The following is an 8,906-nucleotide window of genomic DNA, read 5'->3' as shown; positions in this document are numbered from 1 at the left end:
CCATTTGAAATTCTGACCGGACGTCCCATGCCCGTTGGCATGGTTATAGGTAATGTGAGTCTGCATACTGTGGACAATGATCTTCTCTCTAGTCTTGCAGGTCTCCGAACCTCGTTGAAGGAAGTCCACCAGCAGGTTAATCAGGCCTGGAGGACCAGCCCACCTTCTAAGGATTCACCAATTCCCTTGGGCACCTGGATCCTGGTTCGAGACACTCGGAGGAAACACTGGCATCAGCCTAGGTGGAGAGGACCATTCCAAGTTCTTCTGTCCACGCCACACGCTGTGAAAGTTGAAGGATTGCCCGCCTGGATTCACGCTTCACACTGCAAAAGATGGCATCCCTAACATTCATACTCATTTTGATTACAGTTTTACTGTTCTTCCTTCCATTATCCATTTTACGAGTGACACTGACTTTCCAGGTAGGGAAGACTGCCTCATTCCAGGTTGACTTTTGTGAAATCGCCCCCTGTAGTGGAAGACAGGAACAATGGGAATGGTTTGACAAATATGTCAACTAGAAAAAGGAAATTTGAGCACATATTTCCAGTTTTACCATCGTTACATTGGTTACCATGTCTTTTAGAACTGACTGATGGTATATAAAGTTTTATATAATCTTGCTCCTTCCTGTTTGTGGAGTGTCTGTCCCCCTACATTCCAAGTGGTAACCTTAGATATTCTAAATGATGGTCAGCTTAATAATTCCAAGAACTAAGCATACCAGAAGTGGTGAGGTGGCCTTTTGCAGTTATGTACCAGAAATCTGGAATACTTAACCAATAGAGATAAACCAAATTAAAAGTATGGAACATTTTAAAAACTCATAAAGCCCTAAAAACTTCTTTTTTTTTTTAAATTTTTTAATTTGGATTTTTCATAGCTACAGTCATATGAAAAAGTCTGGGAACCCCTCTCCAGCCTGCATAATAATTTACTTTCAACAAAAAACATAACAGTAGTATGTCTTTCATTTCCTAGGAACATCTGAGTACTGGGGTGTTTTCTGAAAAAAGATTTTTAGTGAAGCAATATTTAGTTGTATGAAATTAAATCAAATGTGAAAAACTGACTGTGAAAAAATTTGGGTACCCATGTAATTTTGCTAATTTGAATGTGTGTAACTGCTCAATACTGATTACTTGCAACACCAAATTGGTTGGCTTAGCTCATTAAGCCTTGAACTTTATAGACAGGTGTGTCCAATCATGAGAAAATGTATTTAAGGTGGTCAATTGCAGGATTGTGAGAATGGTTACAAACAACCCACAGATCACTTCCAAAGACCTGCAAGAACATCTTGCTGTAGATGGTGTATCTGTACATCGTTCTACAATTCAGCGCAATTTGCACAAAGAACATCTGTATGACAGGGTGATGAGAAAGAAGCCCTTTCTGCACTCACGCCCCAAACAGAATCGCTTGTTGTATGCAAATACTCATTTAGACAAGCCAGATTCATTTTGGAACAAAGTGCTTTGGACTGATGAGACAAAAATTGAGTTATTTGGTCATGACAAAAAGCGCTTTGCATGGCAGAAAAAGAACACCACATTCCAAGAAAAACACCTGCTACCTACTGTCAAATTTGGTGGAGGTTCCATCATGTTGTGGGGCTGTGTGGCCAGTTCAGGGACTGGGGCCCTTGTTAAAGTTGAGGGTCAGATGAATTCAACCCAATATCAACAAATTCTTCAGGATAATGTTCAAGCATTAGTCACAAAGTTGAAGTTACGCAGGGGTTGCATATTCCAACAGGACAATGACCCAAAACACAGTTCGACATCTACAAAGGCATTCATGCAGAGGGAGAAGTACAATGTTCTGGAATGGCTGTCACAGTCCCCTGATTTGAATATCATCGAAAATCTATGGGATGATTTGAAGCAGGCTGTCCATGCTCAGCAGCCATCAAATTTAACTGAACTGGAGAGGTTTTGTATGGAAGAATGGTCAAAAATACCTCCATCCAAAATCCAGATGCTCATCAAAGGCTATAGGAGGCATCTAGAGGCTGTTATATTTGCAAAAGGAGGCTCAACTAAGTATTGATGTAATATCTCTGTTGGGGTACCTAAATTTATGCACCTGTCTAATTTTGTTATGATGCATATTTCATATTTTCTGTTAATCCAATAAACTTAATGTCACTGCTGAAATACTACTGTTTCCATAAGGCATGTCATATATTAAAAGGAAGTTGCTACTTTAAAAGCTCAGCCAATGATAAACAAAAATCCAAAGAATTAAGAGGGGTTCCCAAACTTTTTCATATGACTGTATATTTTAGTTGTGCTCCTCATAGAATGTGCATGCATAGAATTATCATATTCTTCAGTGACTTGCAATCTTTTCTAATCTTTACTTTTCTCTGCTTTCTTTTCCAATTTCTCTGTATTGATGTTTTGCAGCACCACCATCTGACTGAGGCACTGTGCAGGCACCTGTAAGGCTCGAATGAAGACGGGTGTCCCAGCTGTTCAGGAGACTTAGTGCATCAAATCCTCTTGGATGAAGGCTGGAAACAATAAGGAATGATTTAAGAACATTTATGTTAGGTAGTATGGCCAGTGGGGGCTGGGCGGACTTGTAGCCTTGATACCCCGGTAGATTTTATTTTATTTCTCCAGCTTAACTGTTTTTTGTTTATTATCACACTCATCTTTTGGGACTCAGAATACATTATATATTATGACTCTACATTTCTACTAATTGTCTATTTTATGTAAGCTCATATTGATTTATTTTTTATTACTTATTACTGTTCTTGTCTAATTTAACTTGTTTTTCCTTTCTTGTAACTAATTTTTTTATCATCTTGTAAATCATTTTGGGCTGCATACTGTGTATTAAAATGTGCTATAGAAATAAAGATTGTCATTGTTGTTGTTTTGACATTCCCAGAAGCTCAAGGTGGAATAGCTATAAAAACAATGGGTCGAGAATATGCCTAAATTTCACAGCATTGTGCTTCAGCTCTATACTGAGGAATATCTTCAGCCAACAAGTTAGTTAAGTCTGCCTCACAAACCTCTAGTGGTTCTTCACACATGCAAGAATGGACACTAAGGTGGCCAAAAACTGCCCTCTTCCAAAAACTGTTCACTGAGCTTCGTAGGAAGAAGCTTAGCCTTATGAAGCTGAGAACACATTGATAACAAATTTGAATCAGTCCATCCATGAAATAAAACACTATAGCTAGTTAATGGTAGAGACAATTGGACTTTAAATGGTAGTTGGCAGTTCATAGCATATGCGCTAAAACTCTGTTGCAGGAAAGCAGCAGCTTGTTTGTTGAGCATGTAGCATGACTTCAACATGTGAAATTCACGCTCAAAAACTATGACAGTGCCCATAAGCCATAGCAATACATGTCCACATTGTCTAAAAAATGCAAGTTAAAGTCTACAAAATTAACCAACGCTGCAGTAAGGAGATCATGGGTTTGCATTCTAAGTCCTCCCTGCGTAGAGAGCTCTTAGAGTAGTGAGAAAAGTGCTACCTATATAAATGTAAAGAAATTCCGCCACCTACACCTTATATAACAGGATGGGCTTTATTTGCTTCTTTGTGTCCTACACAGCATAACAGGGATGCCCTTGATATGCAGAAATAGGAGATCACCTAAATTTGTGGGGGGTTTGTCAAGAGTTAATAAGACAAATATAAACTTACACCACAGTTCACCCTCTCCATTCCATTTGGCAGTGTATCCCTTTTCCGTGTTCCTCCTCCTTTTTCATATAAACACTATTGACACTGTGTATAAACTCCTGGTTATATTTTTAAGAATATAAAAAGTTTCACAATTGAGAGGAGACCTAGTCAGTCCATTAGACTTGTCTGTAGAAAACAGATCTACCGGTATTAATATATTTTAAAATATTAAAAAATTAGGAATCCTGGTTGACTTCTTCTGCTGAGAAGCCTCTTTATTCATTTCCTTCCTTTTTATCATTGATAACACACTGAACTAACTTTAATCCAAGTCAGAGTCACAGGGAACTGGAGCCTTACCTGACAGCACTAGGCACAGTAAAGGAACCAATGCTGGATTGGGCAGCACTCCATTCCAGAACAATTCACCCATACATCTACACTTCCCATAAACCAGTTACCTTAACATATACAATTTTGGAATTTGTAAGAAAAAACTCACACCGACCAGGCAGACAGTGACTGGGAATGCAATTCAAACCCAACAAGTGCTAACCACTGCATCACTGTGCCATTAATTTTTTTGCATTAGTACTTTTTTTTTTTTTGAGTACAGTGACTTTTTTCACCTTTTATTCAACTATTAAGGTACCTCACCCAGTGTTTTGCTTTAGGAATTTACTATTTATTTGTGTTATTTATTTGTAAAGACCAGCTATTGCCAACATATTTACCATTCCTTAATTCCCAGGAGTAAATGACTTTAACTGTCAAGCAGGCAATAAATATTCTTTTATTAAAATAAAAAAATCAGTTTAGACCTAAGCCCCTATACAATTACAGCCAATTTCTACTTTGCCACTTTTGGGAAAAGGTAAGACTGCACTGACTTCTCAACTAAAAATCTATTTTTATCCTTTCAACATTTGAAGGAACTTTTTTTCAGTCAGAACTACAATACAGAGGCAATACATTAGGGTCATGAATGACTTCCTAATTACTATTGATTTTGGTTTCATGGCAATTAATGTCTTGCTAGATCTTAAATTTAAATTGACTCATCACAACAGTCTCCTAATCATTTGTAGGATAGTGTTCAAATCCCTGGTACCATCCTGCGCTAATTTTGATTATTTTCACCACCATTATTATGTCTCTCTTGACACCTCATTTTCAAAACCTCCTGCTTTGTCTTTATGTGATCTTCTTTAAGATTAATTTAAATCTTCAATAAGTTCTTACCTACAGCATCTTTTAAAGTCTATTTATTTTTATTATATTATAACATTTTATTGTACCAGATGCAGTCTTTATGGCTTACTTATTTTATAAATAAGTATGAATTTGAACAAATATTTATATTACAAGAAATATACTAATAAACGTCTCCTCAAGTTTACCCTTAGTCACAATTATAATGAAACAATCCTTACTTTACAGCCTCAATTTACTTCAGCATATAATCTGTTCTTTCTTGACGCTACGTGACATATACACTTGCTGCTACACGAGCAGTGTACTGACTATTCTTGCGTGCATTCTTTATGTAAATGTGGAGGATTCCACCAAGTGGCAGTGTGAGATTCTGTTGCAAAAGGCAACAGCAATAAAGAAGATGGTATGCGAGACCTTTAAATGTATTGTGTCATTACAATTGTGAATATGTGATGCCTGTATTGCCTATGCAAGAAATAGATACTGAAAAGTACCATGAATACTTTCGTATGTTATAACGTTTGATGATTTGCTTCACTGCATCTGAACTTTCATCAAACATTGAAGCACATACATTAATCCTGTTGGAGCAGCAATTAGGCTTTCCGTCACACTGCATTATCTTGCAACGGCCAAATCCTCACTTCTTTTCTCAGACATTGTCTGCTATGCACGGATGTATTTGTCTCGAATTTGCTTCCATTTCATCTTGCACATTTCCACATCCCCTTTCAAACAGCTGGTACTTTGATGCCAGCTGTTCTGACAGGCATATTTTTCAGTATGGAGATGTTGATAGTGAAAAACGATGCTCATGTCATGTGTCAAAATTTGAACACATACGACACTTACATTTTTGCTGGTCCTATAACTTCTGCACATGTCACGATAATTTCTAATGATGTGCTCAAAGGACGTGGTAAAAGAGTGCTGGGAACGTGTGGCAGCCATGATCCATGTGTATAAAGTGTTCTCAGCATCAAGTATAATCCGGCCTTTGGTGATCTAAAGCTTAACTATTCTTAATAATCAATTGCAGCCCTATATGTTTTCAGATCACTTCTCTTACTTTCATAATAGTAAATGAAGTATTTAGGTTACGTTTGTAAGACTTTCATAAAAATGTATGTAGATATTAAGTAATTTCTGAATTAGATTGACAATATTAACATGATCTGGTGTTGTCTGTCATTTACCTTTATTTTCATCTTTCCTAGTTGTGTTAACTATTTCATCATTAATCAAATACACTGCTGAGCCTTTTAATTTTACTTTGTATCAGTCACAAGGACAAACAACCCAAAAAGGCCAACAACACATCCATGGTAAAAATCCACAGTATATCTCATGTAAGAATTTGCCACATCCCATATTCCCTTGAGAATACCCCAATGCAGCAAACCCTTTTACTGTAAGTTGATCCCGGAACTGAGCATGCCAAACAAATACATAATTTCAGGATGAACAGACTTCCAGAGGTGGAGTGTATTGATCTTCTGCATTCTTTACTTTTACAAGTGGTGAAGAGTTGAACTAGATATTTAGAATGATTATGTTACATTATATTTAGAACTGTCTGGATGATGTTCTGTCTGGTTCTTATCATTTAATCTATACATGGCAATTTAATGCGTCTGTCTCATCCATCATTTGACAAAAGATGTATTAAACATTAAAATGATCCTCCATACAAATCCTTTTAAATTGTATTAACTTCTAAAAATGCTTTTCACATGAGCTTTTTATCCCTCAGCCTTGTTTGCCTGAATTATGCAATCTGCACTTCCATGGCAATTTAACATTAGAATCCCTGAAGCCTACAAAAAAATGTATAATCCTAGGCCACCTTAAATTCCTTTGCACCTCTCCATCAGCATCTTTTGTTTTATAAATGTGTCGATCAGCACAAGCAGCCTGCAATCCCATCCCCCGACTGCTGCAGTTCAACTTGGGCAAAAAGTTCTCCCAGCTCAAGTCTTGTTTATCGCAGTGTGAGTTGCCTGGAGTTGTATGGGGTAAATAATATATCGTTATTTGGAAAACATGCATTTCATGTGTGTTCTGTGTCTACAACGATCTATGTAAATGTAGGATGACAGGACATGCTGGCAAGAAATGTTGAACATATACCTAAAATAGAAACGTTTTTCATGTTATAGTACTAATGACAAAATTTTGACATGAAGTGTATAATGTGTGAAGATGAAGTCCAAATATCAAATAGACACTTACACAAAAGGTACACGTATAACAAAACAAGTGCAGTTTTAGTCAAGAATATAATCGAAGAAAAAGACATTAACTTGGGGTACATCACTGACATGATCGCTTGGGTGGTACAGAGGTAAGAACTGCTGACTCATAATCAAGAGGTTGTCAGCTTGATTCCGGTCACTTCCTAGAACTACCGTTTTCAGTAGTGAGCTGCTCTTATTGTTACTATTATAGAATAAAAACATACATTTGATATGAGTCTGTAACGGCCAATGTAAATTTATGGTTAGCTTTTTTTTGTTATTCATTTTTTTTCTCTCAGTAACGCTCATGCTCCCCCCAATCTCACACTGCTGTTTTCAAATAAAGATGTGCTATAACAGAGGTGAACTCAGATGAGGATGAGGGTTCTACATCCGAGAAAGAGAACTGAAGACTCTACCGCAAAAAATGTCCACTCACACATAAGAACAATGCATTTGCACCAGGCGCCGTTTTGATACAGCAAGAGGTCGGGCATCATCCTGCCAGTGAATCTGACACATGCATGTCCTTCAACGAAACAGCTGGGCATACCGAGCTCGCTAAGGTATAGTGTAAAGTTCTGTTTGTGATTATGTTTTATGATGGTCTTTATATAAAAAACATTTATGTTACTTATATAAACGCCACATCAAATGTTGTTTGAATCTTTATTTTATAAGTGTACCTTTTGAGAAAGTGTTTATTTGAATTTTGGACTTCACACATTATACACTTCATGTAAAAATTTTGTCATTAGTACTATAACATGAAAAAAGTTTCTGTTTTAGGTATATGTTCAACATTTCTTGCCATGCATCCTACATTTACATAGATCACTGTAGACATGGAACACACATGAAATGCATGTGCTCCAAATAACAATATATTATTTACCATATATAACTCCAGGCACCTCACACCCAGATAAGCAGACTTGAGCTGGGAGTACTTTTTGCCTGAGTTGAGCTCTGGCGGTGGAGGGGATAGGATAGCAGGCTGCTTGTGCTGATCGAAAACATTTCAAAATAATGACACTAATGGAGAGGTGTGAAGGAATTCAAGGTGGCCCACGATTACAAGTTTTTTCATAGGCTGCAGGGATTCTAGTGTTAATAAGATATAATACAGAATTAGTATTTATACTAATATCCACTCGCATACACTTTAATTCCTTTTGCATTTTCACTTAATTTTAGTGATATTTTATTACACATAAAAAATTGCATTTGCACTTCAATGACATCCCATTGTATGCCATGACAAGACCCCCCCTTTACGAACAATCTTCAGAGAATACTTCACCCACAAATATTTTTTATATGTTAGTTACCCATTGTAGTGTAGATTTGTAGCAATGACTGACAAAAATTTTCAATCTTATGTTTTCATTGAGAATGCAGATAATAAAGCTTCTGATAGACTAATGCTGTACAAAAGCAAACAATATCAAAAACTTTAAAAATCTTATGATACTCTTGTTACATAACCCGTTGCATAATCCACATGTCAGTTTCATCCAGTCATATGCTAACAATGAACCAAACACATGTATTCTTTGCTAAAATATTTTAAAATAAATACTTCCAGAAAATCAGTGCAGTGCACTAACTGGAAATGAATTAAAACAAGACTGGGCTTTTGAATTCAAGACCTACTTCTCCACCTCATTTAGTAGTCAAGAGCTGTGGCTTTTTCTCATTCAGTTCAATTTCCAAGAAATGTTCATTTTTGGCAAAACACTGATAATAACATTATATATATATAAGAAAATGCATAATATTTATAATATAAAA

Source organism: Erpetoichthys calabaricus, chromosome 4 (genome assembly GCF_900747795.2).
Source record: "Erpetoichthys calabaricus chromosome 4, fErpCal1.3, whole genome shotgun sequence".
Lineage (NCBI taxonomy): Eukaryota > Metazoa > Chordata > Cladistia > Polypteriformes > Polypteridae > Erpetoichthys > Erpetoichthys calabaricus.
Note: the sequence above shows the minus strand (reverse complement) of the source record.